Source organism: Eleginops maclovinus, chromosome 2 (assembly GCF_036324505.1).
Source record: "Eleginops maclovinus isolate JMC-PN-2008 ecotype Puerto Natales chromosome 2, JC_Emac_rtc_rv5, whole genome shotgun sequence".
NCBI classification, from domain to species: Eukaryota; Metazoa; Chordata; class Actinopteri; order Perciformes; family Eleginopidae; genus Eleginops; species Eleginops maclovinus.
The window spans coordinates 16,603,008-16,617,476 of NC_086350.1; the positions used below are offsets into that span (position 1 = coordinate 16,603,008).

Consider the following 14,469-nt stretch of genomic DNA (forward strand, 5'->3'; position numbering starts at 1 on the left):
GAAATGAAGTAGTCATGGATAAGCGGATCCATTCTTCTTAATTCAAGTTGCCCCTGTAGATCAGAAAGCTGGAGTAAGAGCCAGCATGGCAGAACATGTCCTGTAGCATTTTAGCAAAGGACCACCTCTGCACCACCATCCAGCACTGCAAGAATGTGCTAATGTCCTTTCTGAAGAGGACAATATCGATAGCTGTTCGGCTGGATCCTCTGAGGGCCACATTTCTAAACTGAATATGTCACAACGGTCTGACAAGGCCTGTCCTATTTCAAAGACTGTCCCAAATGCAGCTGAGAAATATAGCCTTCTCTCACCACAATTTTGAGGACACAGTCCTTTGCTGCCTTCAGAAACCGAAAATCTTGCACTGACTGAAATGTTCCAGGATCAAACTAAGTTAGCAAATACAACACAAAATATCACATATTTGCATACAGATGGTTATCTGCCATCAGTAAATAAATAATGTAAACTAAACTAACAGAAATGCTGAATGGAAAATAATGGAAACCTGGCATGTTTTAATATTTGTTTTTGATAGTAGTCGGCTCCTAATCTCAGGGAACATCTGTCTGCTATTGACCAAATGTATAAAGCGTGTTCTTCATACGGTCTGTAATTTTGTATGAACTGGTATTTCCCATCAATTTATGGCTGCTCTCTAGAGATAAACATGGAAATATCTCACTTTACATGCACTTATAGTAGATTTTAGGTCTTTGAATTAACCAACATGTGAGCCAAATTGTGTGCAGTGTCTTTGGAAGTGCCTGGGTAGTGACCAGTGATGGGCAAGTTACTTCCAAAATGTAATACAGTAAATATTACTTATTACGGTCTTTTTAAAGTAATATGTTACATTACATCATTGCTGTCTCTGATATGTAATGAGTTGCACTACTTTTGCGTTACTTTGAGTTACTTTCACCAAAATAACCGCAAAAGTAACGCTTTAAATGCTAAAATGTAGTTTATTGCAGCTCATTAATTAAAGCTATCTATCTGGCAGTACATGCTGACAATTAGGAAAAGAGCTAGAAATTAAAATCATGCTCCGTTTAAGTGGGCTAATTAATATTTGATACCGGTAACATTACGTCTCTGTGTGTTATTAATAACATGTTAGTGGAGCCTCTGCACGGCCCTGTAACCTGCTGTATATGAACAAGTCTTTATGGCAACGTTAGCTCACCTGGTCGATGGTGTGTTAACAGGGATTTGGCTGAAAAGCTTTCTAAAAGCCGGTGATTCCACAGAGGACAGAGGCTGCATATCTTCAACACTCTGCCACGAGTCTCTTAACTTCTCTGGGTTCAACCAGCAGCCCAAGAGAAAGTTACCTTCTGTTGCTTTGGCCTGCGTGCACTCGTGACTTTTTCTTTTCTTTTCTTTTCTCTGAGCCTGCAGCTCTCCATTGCGAATCTGTTTCTGCAGCCATCTTAACCAATAGTAAACAGTCTTACTGAGTTACTATTTTACCTGCACAAATATTTCTCTGGTGTCGGAATGTCTCGCGACATTTGTGAATTCTTAGAAACAAAACACCACATCATTTCGGGTTAAAATATATCGTAACTGCGTTTCTAAGAATTGTAACGGGTATTATATTACCCAAATTTCAGAAGTAATGCGGTATATTACTGTGTTACAGCAAAAAGTAATACATTACTGTAACTCTGTTACTTTTGTAACGCGTTACACCCAACACTGGTAGTGATCAATCAAGCGCATCATATAGCTAAGGACAATAATTTGAGACTCTGAGGGACTGTCCTTAAAGACAAAAAAAAAAAAAATCATGGACTTTGTTTTCTTATCATTTTTAAAGACTGTTTTAAAAAGAGTATTGGTTTGACTCCACTTTCTTTTCTACACTTCATATTTTATATACTTTTGTATATTCAAATGACACACCAATTCTCCTTTATTTGTTTTGTCTCTACGATGTGGAGTCAATGACTATCATTGAGTTGGCAAAACAGAACCCAGAATCGACCAAGGCTGAGAAGAGACTCAACTGTTTTTTTTCCCAGGCGCATCGTGTCTACAGCTGTATCTGATCCTGTCCAACGTGAATAAGCTGAGCTCAATAGCTATCTTTGCTTTGGCTTCGGACATAGAAAGAATGCCTGATTTGGTGGATAGGCTACAAAACAAGCCCCCTCAGGGTTGTCAACCGAGGGGGTAAAAACTGCAAACAGACCACCATCTGACTGGGCTTTTAAAATGGAACAGGACAGAGCGAAGTGACAGCACACTGTCTCTGTCTGCCAACAAGCAATGTTAGTTCACCTGGCCTGAAATCCATTTCAAAGACAATATTCTCAGTACATTTCTAAAAAACTAACTAATCCAAATATTTAAATGTTAAATGTTTATCACTATTTGATCTCCTGTCTTCTGACACTTAAGCAAGCTCTGTTTTCAAATACTTTGGTTTATAATATGCAAAATGTATGACGTTTACGTCGGCCTGACCGATTCAAAGTATTTAAAAACAAAACCTACTTACATTATGGTTTCTCAGTGTAACAATAATCAGGAATAAATGTTAAGGTGCAAACTGAATTACATTTCAAAACTTTCAAAATGGGAACTGGTGTGTTACTAGATGAATTTAAGTTGTCAATTTTTCAGTCTGAGCAGTGTGACTCTGGGATGACAGTAATGTGAAATGAGGGACAGTGAAGAAAGGATACAGGAAGAAACAAATGGCAGGTGGTGATTAACAGGCTCCTCAACCTCATATTACAAGCAGAAATTAATGACACAAAAAGCAAAGAAAATGAAAAATATTATTAATGAGCAGCACACACACGTGTAGGGTGTTTGAGTAATCCTGCCTCCTCAAATGTTAACATGAAATATTTGGGATTTCGTCTAAACATCACAAATGAAAATCACATACATCTAAGGCTGACATTAAAGGAAAAAAACTCTTTACAACTCAAGTGTCCCTTCTTTGACCATACAAAACATCAGGATAGTCAGAAACATGTACATACACATTTACGCACATGTAATGGATTTAAGGAACAATTTACAGATGCATGACAGCATAAAGAAAATAATACAAAGTATTATGATCTACCAATAATTCTAAATGTGTTAGCAGATTTGTTGCACTGCAACAAACATAATGATTACAGTCAACACATTGCACATGTAATAACCTGGTATATAGAAACATATCGATGACGCTTTGTCAATATATGTATACAATATAAACTTGCGATGCTTGGTTATCTATGTGAATAATGGCATTAGCTAGACTGGTAAACCATTCCGCATTTGAAATGACTTATTTACAATTTGGGTACTGTGCCTTTTATATTATATGATTTTCTTTTTGCATTGTATCTACATATTATTGTGTGACAAATTGTGTTCGGAAAGTTGGTGGGATCTTTAAATATCACTAACCCTAAACCTAAATAAACAAAATCAACACGATTTGTAGAGAGCCCTTAATTGGCGTGGCGAATCAAATCATTGATTAAAGATGAATACTTAATGTAGTGACCAATTATTTCACCAGACACTGAACTTACTTATATTTATCAGGGGGTAATCAGAGAAGAGAAAAAAATAGGGACTTCATGATTTTAAATATGACAATAAGGGGAAATAATCAGTTAGACTAAAGGTATAAAGAGTTCTTAAACAACAACTTTGAATGCTCTATTAGCAAATGGAAAGAAATAGACCTTTTTAGCTGGCAAAGACAGATAACAGCAGGGAAAAATCTGTGGTCTGTCTCACAAAGTCCTCATTTGTCCATCTGGGATACACCTGTTTGGTAGATGATGGTGAAGGGATTTTGACAGCAGTGTCAGCTGCAGTCGAGCAGAGGCAGTATTACAGATCCCTCTGAATAGCTGGGTCTGCTTAAGTAAGAAAAAGGTACTCTTGGTGAGGACTTGAACCAATACAAGACCCACTACAGTAAAGTGTGGTTTGAAGTACTGTCCACACACAGGCAGAAATGACCAAAAGGCTGATGTTCTTTGGGTTGCTAGGGGATAGGATGAAGGCAAGTTCACTACAGTCACAAAGCTGTTTATCTTTAACAGGAGGGGAAGTGCTGTACTTCTCTCAACCAGTTCCTGTTGAGCATTGTCAGTGTAGGCCAGGTCTGAGATTAAGGCCACAAGTAAAACATGTTTGAGTACATTTTCAGTGGATAGACAGAAGTTATTAGTAGCAGCAGAATAGGTAAAAGTGTTCATCTGAAAGAGAACAACAACTATGGATTTCTCCTGCTTGGTAGCATGATCATGTCACACAATTTTCATTATGATCTTGTAAAGCTCATCTTAGAGACATTTTCAAAGATTAATAATGTTAAACTGGTAACTAGTGCAATCCCTGTCCCTGTCCTTTTACTGCTCAGCCGCACAATGGCTGGTCTTTGTGTTAATACGATACATGCCTCTGAAACGTCTGTTGTCGGCCAGCCCCCTGATTTGGGATGTCATGGATGTCCACACACACTTTCATCCACAAGCGTGCTCACTCGTACCTGGATGGGTCGGGATGCACTGTGAGAATCATATTTTTTGATTTCTCCAGTGCATTCAACACGGTCCAGCCACGGCTACTGTGTAAGAAGCTGCAGGCTATGATTGTAGACGCATCCACCATCTCCTGGATTACCAACTACCTCACAGACAGGCCACAGTGTGTCTGGCTGGGCAGTGTTCTGTCTGATGCGGTGGTTGGTAATACAGGAGCGCCACAGGGGACTGTGCTGTCTCCTTTCCTGTTCATCTTATACACCACTGACTTAAAACACAACTCAGAGTCATGCCACATGCAGACATTGTCGGATGGGTGTATAAGGGGTGGACAGGAGGAGGAGTACAGAGCGCTGGTGGAGAACTTTGTGGAGTCGACTGGAATAAACCATCTGCTTCTGAATGTGGCCAAGACCAGAGAGATGGTCATTGACTTCAGGAGGAAGAGGACGTCTTCACTGCCCCTGTGCATTCTGGGAGAGGATGTGGCTGTGGTGGAGGACTACAAGTACCTGGGAGTGCACCTTGACAACGGACTGAACTGGAGGGCCAACACTGACGCTGTGTACAAGAAGGGGATCAGCCGAGTATTTTCTGAGGAAGCTGAGATACTTCAACGTGTGCAGCAAGATGTTGGAGATCTTCTACAGATCTGTTGTTGCCAGTGCACTCTACTTTTCTGCCGTCTGTTGGGGGGGCAGTATCAGTGCTGGTGACACCAGCAGAATCAATAAACTGATCAGAAAAGCTGGTTCTGTCATCAGCATCGAACTGGACAATTTTGAGGCTGTGGTGGAGAGAAAATTCCCAGTTTGGGAAAAACAAAGTATTTCTGATTCTAATTCTGAAACACACTGAACAGTGGTGCATTTTTTAAGGAAACAGTCTGCTAGATGTGTACTTGTGGTTTTTGAAGAATGTGGCTGATAACATCTTGCAAAGAGACAGCAAGGGAACACTTGTTATTGCAGACTTGACATCATGATGTCTACCTTAATTCATCATTGTGGTTAATTAGTTTTTATCACAAACCAAATTTAGCATCTTGAATGTATTGGACCACACTAATGTAGTATTTATTAAGTGACATGTGTCAATAATTTAGCATTTGCTTTCTTACGCACGACTGAAAATGGCTTTGCAGGCCCTTCCCGCCGTGTGCGTCATAGGTTGCTGACTTCTGCTTTTGAATACCTCCAATGCCAGTAAAAAGGCAGACCGAAATCATTTTACAATGAATGTGTTAACAATCATTGTGCCGGATTGTGAATGTGGTTTATGGACATAAAAACAATGTAAAACTTTGAGCAATGATTGAGCTGTACTGTGTAATTTTACTAAAGCTCTTTCAAACAAAAAATTATGCATTAAAGTCTTATTACATATGACCTCCTTTCTCATTCCCATTAGTAGCAAAAGTAATTAGATAATAGATGTATTTACCATTGTAGCAGACATGAGGTTGCAAGATCAAAGGTCTACAGAGTCATGATGAATAAATATCACTCAATGCTAAGATGCTTTGCCACACACTACGGTACTTTGTATTTAAATTACATCACGAGTCGATATCCTGCGTCCTTCAGTGTGCACATAAATCTTGTCTGCCATTAATGTTTATCAATTAATCAATCATCCAACAATTAAGATGCATACACTCTGGAATGTTATCTCCAAAATCAACCTTACTTCTTCACTGTTTGTCGTTTCAGTACAGTCATCTACTTTACCTAATGGAAATATACCCATAAAGTGTCAATTTAATTGGTTCAAAGCTTCATCTATTAGCTGTTTAAAGTAAATCACAATCAAATACAACAGTTAAGTTAATAAAAAAAGAACATGACACGCTTCTCCTATGTAATGCATTGCACTGCTTGTGTCCTTTATGTTACTCATTATTAAAAGAGGTGTATAACTTGTGATCCATCTGGTTGCATTTTATCATGAATTAGTCCAATATGTCTTCATGGCTCAATCCTGAACTGGATTAAGATGAAGACCCTGGGTCGCTGGAATGTGACAGCAATACTATAGCTCCAGAAGTGAACATGAAGCAAGACAACCACAAGGCTAATGTTTTTTGCAGCTGTGTCTCGTAATGCCTTGTTCAATAAAGTGCTTAAAAATTCTCAGGACCCCCTGACCAAATGACAGAGTGACTTATACTGGCTGCTGATCTCAGCTAAAAATTATCTTTCGTTCCCTCTCTGTGCTTTTTTTCTGCAGTCAAATCTCCCCCACCAGCTTACTCCTTCTGGGCAATGTTGTCTCAAGTTTCTGTTCCACTACATCTCCCGTCCTAGCATTTGCCTCTACCAGTAATAATTGCCCAAGTCAGAATCCTTTTAAATGCGAAGATCTGTGAAAAGTGTAGAGATAAAGGCTGGCGGGTTTGGTGCAGTCAAACCCTGCATGGAAAAGCCCTTTTACAGCATTCCTGCAAAAGCTATGATAACATATCATGTTTAGGCCCATCATTGTGGATTTATTTTTAAAATCTTACAGTTGCACAAACAAATAATAAAGTGAACAAACTTGTGCTATAAGTGTGCCTTATTAACGAAACCCAGTCAAAAACTGAGCACAGCCAGATGACACATATATCTCTTACATTCCTTTTTAAGTCATAATGTGCAACGGTGTGCTATTGCAGAACACAGTGTACAGTACACTGTGTAAGCACTTATAAACAATGAAGGATGGTCAGCATTGAGCTCATGCATTACATAGACAGGTGACTGTCAGAACACTGGCTTTGATGAGAGATAAGGTTCACTTATAACACATTCCCATTATCTGTACTAGAAGGAATGGTGATGACGCCGGAAAGCTGCGTTCTGTTGTACAAAAGCAATGGTTAGGTATGTTGTGTGAAGCACATGTGCCTCTCTTTGTCCATGTTACAAGCTTATTGTGTTCATGTACATGCTTTCACACATATACTGTGTGTATAATATATATATATATATATATATATATATATATACACTAAATGGATTTTAAATCCTGATTAAAACATTGATAATTTGAGCAGACACAGAAAACAAAGATTGTTAGTTTAAATTAACCAGAGCAGAGATGGGTGTATGTCAGTGTCAGATGAGACTCATATATATATATATATATATATATATATATATATATATATAGCCCTTGAAGATCAATTGTTCTTGCATATTTTCTTCTCCCTTTTGTCATATCAGGCGGAATACCTATTCACATTTAGGTTAAACTTTTGGAGAAATGCAAACTAAGGAAATAAAAGACAAGACTTTTGATTTCAATGCGTATGCTTAGTATTGTAGTAGAAACAATTGAAGAAGCACCTCAACAATGATAGAACTGTGCTGTGGGCCTTGGGACTCAATAAGCACACACAAAGACTGTTCAAATATTTATTCAAAAAGCATCAAGCTGAATCAAAACCCAAGGTTCCAATCAGGCATTCACCAGGGGCAAACGTGAGAGGTGTTTTTATATGTGTATGTGTATGTGTATATATGTGCTTTTTTGATTCAAGGAATATGTATACATTTCATGGCCTCTAAGAATGAAAAGAAAAAAAAGAAATACAAATACATGAAAACACAATATAGAAATAAAAAACTAAGTTCTACCCTCATTTTCACCCTCAGTGTTTCAACGTGTATCATTTTTTGGCATATACAAACTCATACTACAGATCTAGCTATTATACAAAAGCTGTTTCTTAAAAGCCTCGTATACACCATCTGCTGAAATTTCCACCAAGAGGTATGTGTGTCTGGAGAAGATTGGAACTGCCAAGAATCGTCTCACTCGATGGCATCTGTTGCTGGATTTATGATGATTTTTCTCTGTCCCTGTACATGTAGGATTTTATTCTATACAATATTCGCCTCATAGATTAATCTTGCTTGCTGAAAAAAGGGTAAGGTAGATAATCATTTGGTTTGATGCCGCTTATCAGTGTGGCAAGCCACTTTAGTTCAGCTTGGGCAGACACAAATGGCAATGGACTTTTATATAGATCTTTATATAGCGCCTTTTTAGTCTTTGCTACCCAAAGAGCAGAGGCTTCCATAAATGGTGCGCCCTGCTTATCAGGAGAGCAACATTTACATGGTTCAGTATCTTGCCAAAGAGCACTTCAACATGTTGACCGCAGGGGCCAGGGATCGAACCACTCACCTTCCGATTAGTGGAAGTTATAAGCCATAGCTCCACCAGGGTCAAGTTGCCCATTATTCAATTTTGCCTTAAGTGAAGAATGAGTTCATTGGCACTTTAAAAAGGTGCACTTCGTTACTGATAAGACATAACCAGGTATCTACAAGGAGATAAGCCCCACCTACTCTCTGGTGTCACTGACTTCAGTGACACAAATGATACCGCTGTTAAAACTGCTAAACCACGAAAAAAGTAACAGATATTTAAAACAATATGTTTTATCTGGGTATTCACAACACTCAACCAATTTGAACAGTGACACTTAATCACCCAGTGAGATCTAGTCATCATATTTACATTTAACAAGCTGGGAAAAATGCAGGAGGCTCGATGCTTGCAATGTGGTGTGTTTGAATAGAGGCTTAGTTAATGCTCCTAAATCACCAGAAGTGTCTTGTTTAGATTACCATTACAATCTCACAGAAGCAGGCTGAAGGTAAAGCTGAGCCCATCCATCTTATTACAAATCTATAGCTTTCAACATTAATAGGCTTAACTCGGTATCATCCAGATTTTTCATCTCTGCATCCTAAAACATGCAAATCTTGTCTTTGACTAAAGAAACAACCAGGGTGAAATGAGGATCTTGTAAACATGGAATACATCCTCATTTGCTAAAGCTAAAGGAAGTGACTTCCACTTGCTGCTATTGACAGCCGAGTACAGACTTTATTGTGCAGCCATTAAAGATGACCTCAATCAGCTTAGTCCAGCGCAGAACAAGACAAAGTATTCCTCATAAAAGCCATGATAAAGACTGTCCTCCTACAACTGTCTCTACACACTACAACATATTGCCATTGGTTTGGGCAAGAATATAAACAAATAAAAACCTATCTGTGTTTTCATTAAGATATCTAGTCCTATTATTTCCCTTTGATATACTTATGGACGAGCCATTGGCTCACCAATTAAAGACTTGTGAATACAAACAACTAAATAAAAAGGATCAATGCTGAACCAGAAACTCTCAAGGACTTTAATTTACATGAGAACTGTATTTTGTTTGTCCCCGAGTGTGATGGATGGATCCCCAGTCCCTGATGAAATGAAATGCATCAGTTAATTAGGTTACTTCAGACAATGCCATGGACTATACCTTAAGATTTATGTTGTATGATACATGCATAATCAAAAGTGTACCTACTACATGTCACTAGAACATAGTTCTTTATTTTTATCAGCACATCTTTTGTCAGTACCTGGACAACTGGCCTGAGTCATAAGTGCCAGGCCACAGTTGCTGGCAGAATCGCGGGCCCTTTCTATCGTGAACAGAGACCTTCTACACAAACTTGTACAGTAAATATTACTCACATACAGTATAATGTTGTCAACCACATATAGGTCTGCTTTACCTGTCAATACACATGGAGTAATGCAACAAACAAGCAAACTGAGCAGAAGCACAAACTATGAGGAGAAAGGTTAGCATATTGTTTAGGTTATTGGGTAAAAAAGATGTCTTCCACTTGGGCATTCCCTATAATTATGCCCTCACATCAACTGAGTGTCAAACTTGATCGTGAAATAGGTCTAAAAGCTTGCCCAGGTGGGATTACCTATACAGACAGAATTGTTGTTTCCCCCAGAAATATTCTCTTCATAGATTAATATAACGGCAAATATAATTAACATTGATGTGATGGCTCCATTTGAAGCAACATTCGTGTCTTAGCTAAGGCAAACGTGTAAATGATCTGGGCAGGACAAGCATAATACACTTTGAGATGCATTATACAGTATGTTCACATAATATGAAAACAAACCTAGTAAAACATGCTCGTATACATCTCTATAATGTTAAAAGAAATGACCAGATACAACCTAATCATTTCAAATCAGCTTCAATTGCAGCAGTGGCTGATAATTACTGGTAAATGTGTATTTAATTGATGATCAGCGGATCAAAGCAATTCTAGTTAATTCTTCTGCCTCAACCCATATAATATTTTAGTATTGTTCATTGTTTATGTTAGGTCTTAAGAGTCAAAGAGAGCGAAATATTGTGTTTTCTTTTCATATTCATGATAAAATATAAATTTCCCTTTTGGCTGCACTTGCCAGTAATGCAACATATTCCGGAGGTTTTTCTATTTTTTTTAAATTTACTTGTATGGAGAAAAATATGTGAGTAGGGTGTGCATTGACTGCAACATTTACAAGAGCTTGTATCGACTGTGGTTGTTTGGACATTTGTAGTAGGTGATGTTTGATTTGATGGGTTATCGCATGTGTTGTTCAGTATGTCTCTGGGGGTTGTTAAAATATAGGGCTTCATTGTTATAAATAAACAAAAAAACTACTGAGGCCTACAAGGATGTCATGCAAAAGTAGTTCCACTTCCCTGAGAAATGCTGCTAACTTCAGTTGAGGCAAAAATATTGTTAAGCCGGTTGGAAAATATTCAGGCCTACAACACACATAGTGTCTACAACTTGCAACTGGCCTGTTAGCAGTTTGAAGTGCTGTTGGAATAATGCAATGTCTTATGAGCAAGTAGGTTAATTACTAAAACAAACGCATTTCATACAGTCATTGAAATAACTGCTTTGTCGTGCATAATCACTCAGATTGTTTTGCAAAAACTGATCTGTCCTACAGAATGGCCAAAAGAAGCTTTTTAATCAAGCCTTATCGCTTATAAACAGAGTTTTGCTTTTATAATCAGTACAGTCGTTTTATACTATTACATCTACTCAGCTTGTGAGAGCAGATACAGATAAGCAGAACCTTCTTAAGTCTTATCACGTCAAATATTAATGTAACTAAAGCTATAAATACATTGAAATTATTTACGATCATTTCAAGTTTATGTGGGAGGCAGACATTGTATTAATGGGTTTGGGAACATAAGCAATGTTGTGCTTCATTACGGATTCATGCACTATTCACTGTGAAAAGAAAACACAACCACATTGCATTATCAGCCACGCTTATATACATTCAGAACAAAGCTAATTCTCCATGTTGAAAGTAGCAGTCTGTGGCAAGGGGAAACAAATAACCAGTTAATGTAATAATATGTAATGATTTGGTAATGTAGGCTGCATTTGCCTAATTAAGGTTCACATTTTAGATTATTAAAAGAGCTATTACTTTATCACCAGAAATGTACATTACCCCCTAACGCTTTCACTGAAATGGTCATTTGATTACATTTTCAGACATTAAAATGGTCTTGGCTGTCCCACGGTTACAGTCCATAATTGAATGGTTACAATGGAGTCAAACTAAGCATCTGTGATTGAGGGGAAGTTCAATGCATCTTCATCAGATAAATCCTGAAATATACAGTATAAAATATGACATCTACAAAAACACAATTTCTTTTCGAATGAGTAAAAGTAGAGCTGACCAATAAGTGTGAAATCAAAATGAGCAATAAATTCATGGCAGAAAAACACCTGGTTACGGATGTAAAACAGGCTGGATGTAGTTATATTTATCGCAAGTCAAATCATCATCACATCATGTTTGTTGCAACAGCAGATCGAGACTCTAAAGTCCATTTCCATGACTGAAGTCAGTGGAGAAGTCAATAACCTCCTCAAGGCAAGGTTGGTGAGATTCATACCAACATCTTAAAGGCTTTGTGTGTTGTTCAAACATATGTTTTGATGTTGCTTGTTTATATCAAAAACAGTGTCTATTAACTGAAAAAAATCCGTTCTTGAAATATTTTAAATTAGGCCTAGAGGGTAGTTTTTACTTCTTTGCAATTAGAAAGCTATGCATGAGAAACTTTAATATGTTACTGTCTCGCTATTCATTCAGCTGATGTCAGGTTTTTAAAAATAATGCGTGCTTTTCTAAGCTTTCTGTTAGAGTCACTCTGTATTATAAAATGCCAAAACCTAGCTGGATACTTGCTACTGTCAATTATCACAGCAGCTAGTGTTAAGTCACTTTATATTCCATAACTTTAGTTCTAAATAAGCTGGAGATTTCATGTGGTAGTATTTTCCCAGGAATCACTTCAATAATCTTTTGCTTTTGTGTTCTTTATAAATAACATCATATGTACCAAGCATTTTTTTTTATGGTAGTGATATTTATTTGAAAGACTAATCACCTGTTCAAAGAGCATACATTACAGTGAAGAGTTAGAGGTTTACACCAGTTTAATTCAAGGCCCGGGGGTGGAAACCCTTTGATCTGGACATTCATCATCCAAATATATTTTATTCCTGCATGGAGCCTTAGATTAATGAATTGGCAGTGTTAGGAGGATTGTGCCTCTTAAGAACTGACCTTCAAATGCAGCAGGCTCACGGTTATTCAACACATTGCAGACTATAAAAGAGCTTTTGCTATAGGGCTAAATAAGTGTAATTCATACGTTAATAAGTTGTCTACTCAGTGATGAACTGAAACACAGTTCAAGTGCCTGATGTATTTCATCAAGTTGTTCATTTTGTAGATGTAAGATTTACAGAGCGCACTCTGCATTACAAAATTAAGATACTCATTGTGTTATTTAATACAGTTACTGATACTAATTAATAGGCGCAACAAAATTAAATGTTATTCAACCATTAAATACATTAAAGATCATGCGTCAGTGCATACTGCAATGTAATTAGGGGAAATTAAGATTTTGCAGAGATGGAGTTGCACAGTTGAACTGCTGCATCTCTAACGTGTTTTGTACTTAGGAGGCAATAAAGTCACTGCACTCTTACAACACTATCCTGCACAAAGTTCAGAATGAAGATCTTGTGTTAACAAGTTCATGAAATTTGTCCGCAGAAATAAATATTTTAATAAAAGGGGGCTCTGTAATGAGACGGGACAACAGAAAGCTGATTTTATGCCACATACTTAATCTGTTCCATAGATATAGTGTAGCTGCTGTGCACACAATTCTGTTTGTCATTTATTTCAAATAGGCAATAAAAACAACATCACAGAGAATATGAAAGGGGTGGTGTAGTACTTATTAATTAAATGAAATTATACTTTTAGCTTAATTCTGCTGTTAGCTACTCAACTTCGGATTGCAACTGCATTGCAACATGCATAGAGTTGTCAGTTGAATTTAATTTTGATGGCCAGTTGAACACCAGTGTGGAGGATTTCCCACGTGTTACGTGCTACTCTCAATCAGCTATCTAATAACAGCAACATGCCAGGAGAGCTTTACATTTAAGATTGGGCACAGACTGGCATATGGGTTATCCACTTTTTTCTTTTGACTAACCCAGCTGCCAGAAAGTGCATTTGTAAGACTCATCAATGAGCCAAAGCATGTATTTTCTTTGCACCTGATATTTTATCTCTGTAGCCAATTCCCAGAGATCCAAGACATTTGCTCTTAGGAATTTTAAGCATCTCATTTGCCAGTTATTATCATGGGCCATAAAATCAACAATCTCTTTGCTGCACCTTAGTCTTGAATTGGCAATAAGCTCAAACAGTTTCAAATCACTCAATGTGTACCATTATGCAAGGGCATTATGCACACATATTCAGAACCATTCAAGTTGAATGTATTATACTTGAATAATTCATCACTGTAAAAATGGTCATTATTGTTGGTGCGCATTACTCAAAAGACTTACGATGATTAAACGATTCATATGTTCAGGAACGTTAGTGGGTTATACCAAAGACTGCATATTTTAACTCACACTAGAAAGAGGACAGAATGCTGAACACATTCAACAAACAGAAAGGGAACATTATGGGCAGTATTATCAGAAAATAAAGTACAATCTGCAGAAAAAACAAACACAGC

At 37.5% G+C, this 14,469-nt stretch overlaps 1 long non-coding RNA gene across 4 annotated transcripts in view; it reads right to left on the bottom strand.

Annotated features, from left to right (window-relative positions):
- LOC134883112 (uncharacterized) overlaps window positions 1-14,469 on the bottom strand; it is a 37,854-nt gene that overhangs the window by 18,487 nt on the left and 4,898 nt on the right. Inside the window, exon 4 of one of the 4 annotated variants that reach the window (XR_010168239.1) lies at window positions 9,740-9,769. The exons of 2 other annotated variants lie outside the window; for them this stretch is intronic. This is a non-coding gene — a long non-coding RNA (uncharacterized LOC134883112). Of the gene's footprint in view, window positions 1-9,739; window positions 9,770-11,858; window positions 12,014-14,469 lie in introns of those variants that run through there. One more of the 4 variants, XR_010168237.1, reaches the window with a different exon arrangement.